Source organism: Falco cherrug, chromosome 11 (genome assembly GCF_023634085.1).
Source record: "Falco cherrug isolate bFalChe1 chromosome 11, bFalChe1.pri, whole genome shotgun sequence".
NCBI lineage: Eukaryota > Metazoa > Chordata > Aves > Falconiformes > Falconidae > Falco > Falco cherrug.
In genome coordinates this window covers 24,641,062-24,654,577 of record NC_073707.1, presented here as the reverse complement: position 1 = coordinate 24,654,577, position 13,516 = coordinate 24,641,062, and the positions used below count along the sequence as shown (strand labels likewise).

Below are 13,516 nucleotides of genomic sequence, written 5' to 3'. Positions count from 1 at the left end.
TGAAAATGACAGTGACAGACTTGGAGTAGTGACCAAGACACTGCAGTGTGATGGTTTGATTAGGTGCCCCATTGGATAAAATGACCTGGAAGAAAATGGCACTTTTGTCCCAGGGAAGACGTTCAGAAAAGACCCCTTGGCTTAAGTTATATTGGTATTTTTCATTCATTCATGTGCTTTGGCAGGGATTTGTGGGAATGATAACTTCGTCCCCTTCTTCTAAGCTAATAGCCCTGTGCAGCCCCTGTGGCTGCCTGGCCGTGGGCAGCAGGCAGTGCAGGGGCAGTGTAGAACATGCTGTGGGGGCCACTCCAAGGTCTTGGTTGAACTCCCCAAGGAAACAACATGATATATAGGATTTCATGGCTGCAAAAGGCGCAATACCCAACTACCACACACTGCACTGGTCTAAGCAGTTAACTATGAATTTTAAGGATGTTTGCATGCTCAGATGCTCTCCATATTTAAGTGTTTTTTTCATTTTTATCTACAGACTTTGGTGGCCAACTCCATATCATAAAACTGTCAGACAGGAAAATGCGTGTTTTGAACTGAATTGGGACTTTCATAAAAATGTTCTGATGATAGACAGGCAAGGTATGCTCCATAAATCAGCTCCCGGTAGCTTCACCAAGCACTGAGTTGAATTAATGTCTCTCATTCTTGTCTTTCCCACATTAAATTTCCCAAATTAAATAGTTTGCTTTCCCACATTAAATCAGAAACCACGGGGTTTTTATTAAGATTTGTTAGACCAAATCCTTAGATTTTGTACAGATGAAATTTTGCCAAAGAAGAGGAGGAATGGAAGTTTCTATATTTTAAATAAAAATTCAGTGGACGTAATTTTGATGATTAATGCCCTACATTCTGTTTAAGAAACTGGAATTTAAACACATTGTAAGCAAAAGAAAAAATGTAATTTATAATTGTTTTTCAATCTGGGTAAGGAAAGAACAGCAAGATTTAAAGAAAAAGTTCAATTTTAACCAGTTACGATAGACATGAAAAATGGATATGTTATGGAGAAAAAGCTCTCATGCTGTTATGTTTAGCTGCGAAATTAATTTTGCTACATATTTATGTGGGGTTTTTTTTCTTGGGATATACTTCTTTCATTGTGTTATTTTAGGTGAGACTGAAAAAAAAAATCTGAAGTTTCTATATTGAAATAAAAATCATAATTAATAATCTAAATAAATAATTTGTTTTAAATTCTAAAAATTACAGGTTGATAGTTCCCTTTAATGAATTAGAGTCCTTTGAGGATGGAGCTTGTCATTAACACACATCATCAGCTGATGGATTTTAATAATACATAGAGCTGGAAGAGAGAGGAAGTATAAGCTACTGAAGCTTGCAAAACCAATCCCCTAAAGCTTTCATGTTTTATTTGAGCATATGTTTTGGAAGTGGTGGTGTTGACACTGGTGGCACTAATCTCCTCTTTATCTTGTTTTGATTAAAAGGATATTTGAATATTATTTTTGGCAAACTTTTATCTAGCCTCAGAGGGGTTCCCTTGTAGCAGCTACAGAGAAATGGCTATAATAAACACATTGTATGATACACTTACATCACACATTATAGCCACTGCTGGTGTACTCCAAGAATGCAAAATACTCCTGAAAAAATCAAATGAGCTTGTGTTCAGTGCCAAGCGTGTGAAAATATAAAATTATGCTCTATCATTTTTTTGTTTTGTTTTGTGAACCAAGCTGTGCAAATTACTTCAGCTGTGTAAAGGAAACTGTGCTTTAGATTATTCCATAATTCAGTTAGTAATATATATGGTTAGGAGACAAGGTTACAGCAGTTTTATGACAGACTGCTCTTTTTGGTAAAAGCACACATTCCCTTTTCATTACATCATTTTTGCCACCTGTCAGATGGCTGGGTTAACATTCTATCAAACCTCAGTTTTTTCTACCTTAAGTGGCATTAACAGTATAAAACCTAATTTTCAAAATATGCAACAAAATATTTTTTATCATTTTGCTTTATAGAATGTGCAGATGTATGTAACCGTCTGACACATAGCACACACTGCGTAGATCTATGCAGCCACAGGGCAACTTACAGGAAAATGGTTCATGCATTTGATAAAATACCACAATCAGGGAAGACACCTGTGTTTTGCTGTCCCTTTGCCATTTTTTCACTCTAAAGCCAAGGGCATAGAGGGCACAGTAGGCCTTCTTCATGTATTTGTGTATGACAAAGCCTCCAATTTCTTAGGTGCTGGATCAAGCCTGAGGTCTCCATTTGAGTGTTCAGCAATGTTAGCATATTACTTCTCTTCTTCCTCCCCGTGGAATTTGTTTATAAATAATATTGACTGGCTTTAAAGCTTGCTTTCCCCATGCTGCTTATTTTGGTTCTTAAATATGGATTAAAGTGTCTAATTTCAGGTATTAAATTGCATGTATACTTTTGATTGAAAGCAATGGGATTCACAGTCACTCAGTAAAATCAGATCACTTTTTTATCCACTTAATTTCAGCCAAGCCGTTTTAATCATCCAGAGCAAAAACACATCCTCGCCTAAAGCCTGCAGCATGGATTTGTTAATACTGGGTCTTACTCAAGAAAAGAAGAGAATCACATGGTGTAATATGGTGGAATTATTGGCTACAATTTATGTTACTTTCCAGCCTTCTAACATTGTTCTTGTGTCATTTTTCAAATAATTTTTACTTCAGCCAAAATAATTACTAATTCTTATTTCTTCTTCCAAAGCTGCAAGTGACACTCTCCTGTTAGTCATTTGTTTTTTCACAGATGGGACCTTCCTTCTGTTCTTTAACTTCTCAGGGGTCACAGAGGGTGATATACTTCTACTGGCTGATGCTTCTTTGCATTTGGCACCTCCTCGAAACCCTTCTTTTTGAGAAATTCAGAGTTTGTGTGATCTTGTTCTTCTGTTCTTTTTGAAGTTACATTTTGCTGCTGGTTACATTCAGGTATTCAGGTCATGTATGTTGCTGGGCTTCTCTGTGTGACTGACACACAGTGGTAATGCTGCTTCTTTTTGCAGAATGTTTCCTCCAACTCGGAACTCTGCTGATTTTGTCCTTGCTGCTCTGTTTCACAGATTACTTCTACAGGCAAAATGTTCAATTGTTCTAGTTTCCTACACTGTTCTAACTTGCTTGATATGTTGCTGTAGTTATGCTACTCCTTAACTCGTATGTCCTCAGACTCCAAGCTCACATGAGCTTGCTTTTGATTTTCAGAGGTTAGGAGGAAAGTGCTCAAGTTTTCTGCTTCTATACATTTATATTCCTCCTCTTCTGCTACATCAGAGAAGTCCTGTTTGTCATTAAAAAGTGCATTCTGAGGTTCTGAACGCCTGTTGCCCTTCTCTTGGTTGTTGAGGGTTTTTTTTAATAGGTTAGTCCGAAAATCCAAAGTGTTGAGGATGTTCAGTGTTCACATTGTTGCTGCTCAATGCTTGGTACCACATGGTCTCCTTTGTAGTGTGCAGCGTCAGCATTCACATCCTTCTGTCTTGTCTGGTGTTTTTTGTAATAGATTTCATTAAAAAATTAAGTGTTTAGGGTTTAGGTCCCCAAGGCTGTTGTTCTTCTATAGGGGAGTAATGGCAGATTTTGAACTCATGTTCAGAAGGAATTTTGAATGAGTGGCAGTTGTAAATATTTTTGTCCCCTCCTTTAACTCATTGTTTCAACATCTTAACTATAAATGCTTTCGAGTAACACACTGAACTTATATCATCTCACTAAGCAGTCCTTGGCTCCTTCATCTGTGTAGCAAGGACTATGTTAGTCTCTAAGAACCTGTATTAAGTCATAAGACCCAATAGGGACTGTCGTGTTAAATAGCAACAGCACTTCCTTCCCTGAAAGCAGCAGACCCAGTAGGCTGCTAAATTTTCAAACAAGCTGCAGCAGTCCTGAAGATGTTCCTGTCTTCTTTATTGACAGTTGTCACTGGTAAGCCCTTGTTACACACGTTCTCCTTGTTCATATTCTCAAACACAGCACAACGCGGGAGCAGAATAAACACACTTGGTTTGATGGAGATGGTGACACAGAGAAGAGAGTTTAAGGGTATATTAATTTTCAAGTACTTTAGTATGATTAAAAATTAGTTCGTATTAAAATAAGAGCTATGACTACTGTCTGAACTTAGTTTTTCTAGGAGATTACATTGAATATCTTTCCATTAGTCTGTATCATGTTGGCTGAGTTGATGCTGATAAAGCATTTTAAAAAATCATAATGATGAGTGTTAGTAAAGGGTTTTAGTTAGATTGATAGAATCTTTTATAAAAATGTTTATAACAAAATCCTTAGCATTTGCAGAGAGCAATGCCTTCATTCTCAAAGCTGCTTTTGGTTTCAGATCCTTTATGGAAAGCTCTGTTGTTGTTTAGTTATCCATTTGACATTAAATAGTTTACTGGTATACTTCTAGGAGCAGTCATTGTACAAGTTACTTATCTACTCCACAAAGATGCAGTTAAAATATTTGCTATTCCTGCGGCACTTCTCTTCACAAGCAATTGCTGTCTTGGAAGTGACCAGACCCTTGAATTGTCTAAATGAACCCCAAACTATATTTTTGCCTAGCAAAGGCGGGGGGGGGTGTTGGGTTTTGGGTTTGGTGTGGGTTTTTCCTTTTTTCAACACCCCAACATTATGTACTTAGTTTATATACACAGATTAGCTGTCTTATAGGACATGTATAAATTTTATATCAATCATTAAACCCAATGAAGTATCCTAAAAGAAAACAGGTGATAGATGGTTTTCTGGCTTCTGTTCAAAATTCTTGTTATGTTGTGGAGTACTTGCTATGAATGCTTGGCAACAAAAAGGCAGAGACCCTATATTATACAAACACTTAAAAGCCTGCACCCAGAGACAAGAGAATGAAACAAGAGGTTGGTTTTATAGATGTAGTCCCTGCTGCCTCCTTCACCTCTCCTGGGAAGTAGTTATGACATAATAGGATTTGAAGGTTACTCTTCAAATTTCCTTTCACCTTCAAGTGAGTAACCCATGTCGTGCATTGCAGAAAGCTGTCATCTTGACACCTAGTGATGCAAAAATGGCTTGAAATAAGTCTTTCTGTTAGAAAGAATTAGAAATCAGACTTGTAAAAGTTAAAACTTTATTCTATTCTATTTTTTCCTATTTAAATTTTCAAACCATCAATCAGGTTAAGAAAAAGCTGAACTTAAATACATGTGCGTAACAGCACATAACAGCTTTGAAAGCCTCCAGTTTAAAGTTTTCTTGTGTCAAAATCTGTTGTATCTTTCCTTTCTTGCATCATGAAACTGTTTTCTGGCTGGGAAACATTAATGCTATATTATTTCAAAGCTATTAACATATAATCTCGTATCTTAAATTAATAAATATTACAAATAAATTGGGGGGGTTGTCCTATAAATTATTATCAGAGACTTTTTTCAGCCTCGGAAAAGATAATTGGTCTAGGAAATATTCCGGTTAGAAATACTCAAGAATAAATTTATATGTGGACAACAATGTTTCCTAGAAAGAATTATTAATCTGACAAAATGTATTTTAAGACAGATGTAGCTGATTTTTGTTACAGTTCTTCCCAGCACAAATTTGTATTACAATTGTGGTTAATTGTTTAAAATGCAATTTTAAATCAACTAAAGATGACCCTCACTCTATTTCCTTTTTATTCTCTGTTGTCCCTTTTCAAATCATATTTATATACATTATTAGCAGCCATCTTCATTTCTTCTAGTTAGCACGGCAGTGCACCAACTCTGTAATTTACTGATTTTAATACCAGATATTTCTTACTGGATATTGGTACATGGACATAGAATTGTTTGGAAAAGTAACAACAATGTAAGAGATGAATATGAATTATATGTCAGTAATTTTCTTACAAAGTCTCTAAGAGTTGCCGTAAAACATCTGAGATGTATAAGAAAATACAGAAGGTAATGCCTTTCTTTCCCCTCATAATAAAGGGTTCCTTACTCTCACCCTCATAATAAAGAGTTCTTTACTGTCAGAAGTCTTTTCAGTAACAGGTAATTGCAGACCATGGTTAGTCTTTTAGGTGAACGTTAGTCTTTTGTTGAAGGGTAGGTTTCTCAGATCAAATCTCTTCTGATTCTTTTTTGCCCACCTTTTGTGGATACTAGTACAGGGTAGAGATATCCAGAAGTAATCTTGCTGATAGATTCAGAGGGGGAAAAATGACTGAAAAGAATGTTTGAAAAGTGTTTGTTCTACTATATAACCTCCTGTTTAGATCTGGCATGACCGATGTCTGGTATAGAGGAGAATAAAGCATCCTCAATTATGGACCCACATCTTTAGGAAGAATCCACCCAAGGTGGCATATCATAAATTACAAGAAAACTCCTTTCCTGTAAAGTAAAGAGAACTTGAAAACTAGATGGCCCTGATGTTTGTTTATAACCAAAATATAGGAAAGCTTATGTTTAAAAGCTAGTGATACTGGTGACCTGAAGTGCCAAAAGTTCATAGATTGTCAGCCTGCAGAAAGTAATGTAGGTTTTAAAGGACATAATTTGAACTGGAGAGGATCTGCAAGGAGTTGTATCTTGTACTGTGAACAGACTTTTATAGCATTACAAAATCTTTTGGCCACACCAAAACAGAGTTAGATTTTGCCTTTAGCACTTAGTTAAATAACAAGAAATAATCAATCTATTTTTATTTTTAAAGTGCTCTCCAAGATGGAAAAAAAACAATAAATCATCTCTGGCTTTCTCAGCAGTATATTTAATTCTCTGAAAACTGCCCTTAATTGTACAGCAATCAAAAGTTTTCACTATCTTTCCATGCAGGAGCTAAAAATTCTGATAAAAGTAAGAGGGGTTTGGTTTGAGATAGAATTACATCTCTTTTCAGTCTCAACGTCACTAAAACCAGCTATGGGAATGGAGCCAAATTCTTATTAATACACTTCAACTATTGCAAAAATACACGGACAAATTTATTTTATTTTGTAGTGACAAATGCTTTTCCTTCCTAATTTTGTGGGAGTGTATTTCCCCCTACAAGGAATAAATTGTGCATTCTGGAAATAAGTTAGTCATTCTGAAGTTCAGAATTCATGAAGCTATTCCAGCAGAGAATGGATACGGAATTGCAGCAAAATCTCAAGGTCACTGGGAATATTCTTTGGGGTATTCTTATGTGGCTTATCTGTGCGCACATGCCTAATTTTTTTTTCAGTGCAAAGAATAGCCACTTGCAGAGAATGGAAGCCTTAGCCCGGCCCTGTGCCATCCCTTATTCAAGTTCTTTTATACTCCTCTTTTTAAAGAAGCTGTCAAGTTCTTTTCTGAAGCTGACAGGAAAGGCCAAATCTGCAGTACAGGAAGAGAGGCAAAAAAGAAACTTTTTGTGTTGATGTTTTACTAAGTGAGCTAAGGAGAATTTTAGAATCATGTAATTTACTCTGGAGGCATTTACTGTACATAGCTATAGTGATGGTAATTTCTTTCATTGTGGAAGTGAAAAGATAACCATCAATCAGTTGTCAATTGGTCAATTGCAGAAGTGATGAAAAGAAACTGGTAGGAACAATCACTTCTGTGGCTACCTAGACTATTTGGGGTTTTAAGGAAAATATGGGAACTGGAGTCTGTAGAAATGGAGTGAGGTTGGAAGATAAAAAATAATCTGTGCAGGGGTAAATGGATCCCCTATAAATACTGTAATTTTTAATTATTTTGTGTGTGTGTGTGGACTATAAGTGCTGCAAAAATAAACAAAGCAGAGTTTGCACTGAAAGACCTTTGAGCCGAGTGTGTTGAGAACTGGAGATGTGGTGTGGAGCAAGTATATGGACTGTTTAAATGGGGGTTTGAAAATGGAAGAATTTTTTTTATAAAATCAACAAACAGCTAAATTATTTCAAATATTTTTATACACCCAGCAGTAATTTCAGTTACAACTTTATGTGTGAAGGCAAATATGATTTGTGTTGTTACAGAACAAGAGAGGTATTATTATGTTTAAGTTTCAAAGTGTTGAAAGAAATAGTATGAAGTCAGGTATAGTACTGTTTTTAAATACTGAATGTGGAAGTTTTTAAAATGAGCCTCATGGTACAGAATGGCATGAATGCTGTGCATTTAACAGTTATTTAAGTAGCGTGAAAGGCACGTATTTCATTATATATGCATATTGCAGTGGGGGAGTAAGCTTAGGACAGAAGCGGAAAAAGATTAAATTCGTTTATTTATGAAAAGAGTTCAATCATTGATACAGGGTGGGTTATGCTGTGGTGTTTTGTTTTGGGTTTTCTTCCCCCCTTCTGTGGTAGGTAATAAAAAGGATTACAGGCCCTCCAGAAGGATGAGATATCATCAGTTTGTAATCCAGCCCATGGTTTCCTAGATACCGTATTGTCTATTCTGTTCCGCTATGTGAAAAATGTTGAATATCAACAATGGGTTTCAGTGCTGTATTGTTGAGTTTTGTATGAACTAATCTAGCTTCACTAAAAAAAAAAAAAAAAAAAAAAAAAAAACCTACAGCTTTGGACAAAAGTCTATAGCCAGTGCATTCGTAACTCCCCATGCACAAGAGCTGACTGTGGCTCTGGGAAGACATTTTACTCATTTGATTTCTTTTTACTTGTAGTCTTCTTGTCCAGTTCTCAGGTGTTTACCACCTATTAGAATTTCACCTGTATGGGTCCTGTGTTTGAGAAAGTCCCAGGACTTGTCAGCTGTATAGGCCTCATAAAAGACAGCTCTGTTCAGGGTTTGAAAGGTAAGCTTTTGCCTAAGTCCTCTGCTGTCTGTGCTTTAAGATGCTAACTTTATTGGCCTAGTTCTGAAACTTCGCAGCTTATCACTCATTTGGAGCTTTCGTAGGGGGCGAGAGAGGAGCGCAGGTTCAGTTTAACAGGGAAAATAACCATTCTTGGAGTGAGAGGTGGTGGGGTGAGAGAGGGGATGGATTTGAATGAAATGTGCCTTTCCTCTTACAGCAACTGAATGGTAACTAACTAGTGAAAGTAAGGAGTGTATTACCTGCACAATGAGGTGTTTTGAGAGCAGGTATTCTGTAAATAAGTATGCTCCAAAGACTGGGTAAAACGGAAAGTGTTTGACCTGTGGGCACGGTATTTCCAGGACATGGGTAGCACAGGCAATCTTATGGTTTTGAACTGCCTTGCCATAAGTGCTGAATTGTTTTCTTTTCTTTCTCTCTTTCTTTCCTTTTCTCGTTCTTTTTTACTTTGCTCTCAGAACTGTCTTAATGTTTTGTAGAAATGCTATTGGGGGTGCTGTTTGCTTGAAATAAAGTGGGCGGAGAACAATTGAGGGTAAATAAGATTTGTGATCAGAAAGATTCTGTCAGTCCAATTTCTGAAAGAATTTGTGGGTTTATTCCTCTTCAATTAAGTTTTTCCCAGATTTATTAAAGCAATTCATCAAAAAGCAAAAGACCTTACAACAATAAGAATGTACATATGTATAAGCTGCAGTGAACTAGATTAGATGCACAGGAGATATTTATTTATGAATTCAAAAGTGTATTGTTAAATGCCTAACTTTAATATATGTATTTTATGTTAAAATATTTCTACCTTTTTGATTACAGATTATTTTCTATATATCTATATTTGTTTGGATCTTTCCAGTACCTAAGATTGTGAATTATTTTAATTCCTTGGAAAATTCACTTTATAGGCAAATAATTTAACACTTACTGTAAATGTGGGAGGATGTTTTTTACGGAATAACAGAATTTCACAACTGCTTTATTTATTTTAATATAAGTAATGTACTGATACTGCGATTAGAGACCAACTTCCAAAAATCCTCCAGGCATTTTCTTGTCTCTGCGGAAGATTTTTGCAGAAGGTATGCCAGCTTTCAGAGTCGTCTCTTTACCCTGCAACAGTGTGGATGTTTTTCCCATCCCCCTTTTAACCTAGGAATTAGAAGAAAGTACAGATGATGCTTGCTTAACCCTGCATTTAGTGCCAAGCAGTGATGTGCTCCCTATGAAACCATTTCTGACCCTCTGCTTGCAGTGGTGAGCCTGAATTTTTCCCCTTCCTTGCGCATCATTGTCGGTCAATTGTGGGATGGAACTGAACCAGAAAATCTGGTACAGTCTGGCAATTAGTACAAAGGGTTTCCAGTCTAGTGTGAAGACAGAGATGCAAGAGCCCCAGCAGCTAGAGAAATAGTTTTGATTGGCCATGGACATTGCCTTTTAGTGCTGCTTGGTTACTTCTTAAAGATATGGCTCTTCTACCCTACAGGTCTTCTCCTTAAAGTACTGCATTACGGACCTACTTTTTATAAGTCTTTTGGGAAGTGGGGGGGGCTTCTTTTTTTAGCTCTAGCTTCTCCCATTTGCAGACTGTCATTTTAACCCATCAAACAGACACATTTTGACTTGTGCAACAAAGAACCAAGTTATCAACATTCACAGAAACTGACATTTTTAATTCAGGCTTCATTATGTCTTCGGTTTATGACAGTGAGCTACAAAGACGTTTAAAGTTTTTTTTCTTTTTTTCATTTTAAATTCAGCATTGGGATGTTTATCTTTCTTTTAATGCTCATATTTCCCTTTCTACCTTTATTCTTTAGTAATATATAATTAGCATTATCAAAACCATCAGCTATTATCCACTGTGACTTTTGACCTTTGTTTTTATCTATCTAGTGTTTTCCAAAATAAATTGCAATACAAATTCTGTTTGTGTTACATTATTATAGTAAAATGTAATTAGTTAAGCTTCTAATACATTCATCAGAAAAATAATCTCTTTTGATATTACTGAGATTAAATGAATGATTATATATATGTAAACTTCTTAAATATCTGGTATCATAAGATAAGAATTAATAATGAAACAAAATTTGTGATTCAAAAATAACATACAGAAGTCAGGGGGTTTCCTACGTAACCAGCATTTTCAAGAGTTATCCTTAAGTCTGTAGCTGATATTTCCTGCTCTCCTAAGAGAGAACAAAAATCTTGTGTAAGTTTGACTGACGTTTAGAAGAAGAGCCAGTTATGCCAAATAAAAATTTGATTAGGCTACTATTTCCAGGGAAGCTGGTAACTCTGCTGGTTATATGAAGACAGTACTCAGTCAAACCTTGCTCAGAACTAAAATGCAATATAATCGGATAGCACTGCAAGCAGTTGCCAAAGTAATAGGAACATTGGGCACTCAACCATAACTGTAGTGTTTTGTTTGTGAGAGTTTTTGTTTTCATACGAGTCAGCAGTTTCTGGTTTATGCTTGGATAACTGTGAACTTGGGATGTTGTCTTTTGCAGTTGGAAAAAAGTAAATGTGTGATCTAATCTTCATATGTATACGTGAAATATTACAAATACACATTCAGAGTTTATATTGTCATTTCTTTCTTCGTTCTGTCTCTGCACAGTGGTACTATGGGAATCCCAGAGGGTGGCTTTAGGCACATGGTAGCAGAATATCCCATTCAGCAGTTAAATACTCTTTGGCTGTATAATGGCAAGAAATATAGTAGTGGGAGCTGTAAATGTGATGACAAGATTAGCACATTGCCCACTTCAGTCAGGTACCCCTTGTTTTTGTATTTATCACTCATCTTTCCCAGTTGACTGATGGCTGTCACTCAATAGCTTTCTTTGGTTAGAAGAGAAAGAGCTTTCTTTAAAGATGTCAGCAGTGCTGTTGAATTCCATAATAGGTCATTTGCACTGAGTCTATGTAAAGCAACAAATTAGTAGCTTCTCTTGTAGATCTTTTGATAGCGTACATGAGAAATGATGCGATAGTGTTATTACACTAGGAAGATGATAGCATATTATAGGTCAAAATCTAACCTGGTTACCCAGAAACATATTGCCCAAGGAAGCACTGATGGTGCTTTAGGCAGGAATTATGCAGAATATTTATCCATATATTAATATCTGCCAATTTCTGAGTTGTTTATCAGAGAAACAAACAAAATCATAACTTGCATTCAAGTGCAGGGGAAAAGAAAATTATAACTAATTGTGTCTTGCCTAAAGAATTGGTTTAAAAAAGCACAAGAGCAACAGAAATTTTTCACTATTTGCCATTTAACAGATAACCAGTAATGGCACTGAACAATAGACCCTCCAAATGTATTTTAGCTGGATTTTTTCCATTGTTTTTAGTTCTGTTTGTCTTCAGTGACCAAGAAAATTTGATGTTGAACAAGGACTACCCCATCTTAATTTGTAACTCCTCAGTCATGATATTATGGCCTTCAGGTTAAGTACTTGGGCAAACATGGTTGGGCTATGAGCTTTGACAGTGAATCACTGGGGCAGATTGTTTAATTGTGAAGTTTTTTTCAAGAAGATAAAGAACTGTTCCTAGTTTTCATTACTCTTCTACCATAGAACAATTTTAGTTCTAAACAAGTGTTTTCTTCTTTCCCTCCAAATGTGTTTTCCAAACACTGCTATGCCTATTAAATATTTACCTATAATTAAAGTTTCAAAGTGCCATTTTTCATATGAGAAAACCGAGGCATAGAAAGGCTGAGTGGCAGTATGAGATCTTGGTTATCAAACCCCAGTGCTTAACCTCCACAACAGTCCAGCTCTTGAGCCCCATTGTACGATAGTCAGTCACCCTACTGAAGAAGTTGGGCTCAGTTGTTGGTTTCATTGCTGTTCTAGGAAATTGGGCAGCATGTTAGTAGAGCTCAGCTGAGCAGTAGCTCTGTGCCATAAATGAAGTCATGGAAATGACATTATAAGTACAATATTTCATATATATATATATATAATAACTTCTATAACATCTATAACATCAGGAAACATCTTTTCTTGGCTTCTCATTTTCTGTTCTGTTTTCTGAGCTTAGGAGATCTCTGCCTGGAAAAAACAAAACAAACAAACAAGCCCACCACCATCATGAAGGTCAGGAGTGTGTAGCTGTGGTGCAGATTGGCTCACGTCAGCTTTTTTATGCACCAAGGAGGAGATCTCAGCCCTGACATGCTGAGGACCTTCAGTGAGAGCATAGGAACTTGTCTTCTCAGAAAAAAAGAGTCATTCAATGACCTGGTCTCCAGTTTGTCAGCAACACTCTCTCTGCATACTGCTTTTGCCCTTACTGTATGGTTAAATGTATCTGACAACTGACTGCTGGGTCTGTTGATTTGTGAAATGAGTTGGGCTAAATGCACTAGTAGAAAATTACAGAGGTTTTATAATATGGGAGAGAATGGGAGCTCAAGCCCACTGCCTGAGCCGTGGTATACCAGCTTTCCTGCTCCTGGAAGTTTCCTTTGCACAACAGGTCCTCCTCAGCCCTTCTACTCATGCCTGTTCCTCAGGGTGGGAAAAGCAGCTGAAAACCTCACCAGGTAAGAAGTTTTTCAGACATGTAACAGGGTTTTATACTTCCAGTTCCCATTGACTTTTGATTCAATTATCACTTAGATGAAATTAAATGGGAATAAAGTACCCAATTCGTTTATGCCATTGAGAACCTCCTGTCCTGAGTCTTACAGTAGG

General features: G+C 36.5%; 1 long non-coding RNA gene across 6 annotated transcripts in view; it reads left to right on the top strand.

Annotated features, from left to right (window-relative positions):
• LOC114016668 (uncharacterized) overlaps positions 1–13,516 on the top strand; it is a 267,129-nt gene that overhangs the window by 167,134 nt on the left and 86,479 nt on the right. The window contains exon 1 of one of the 6 annotated variants that reach the window (XR_008734498.1): positions 8,662–8,771. The exons of the other annotated variants lie outside the window; for them this stretch is intronic. This is a non-coding gene — a long non-coding RNA (uncharacterized LOC114016668). Of the gene's footprint in view, positions 1–8,661; positions 8,772–13,516 lie in introns of those variants that run through there. 6 annotated transcript variants of the gene reach the window in all.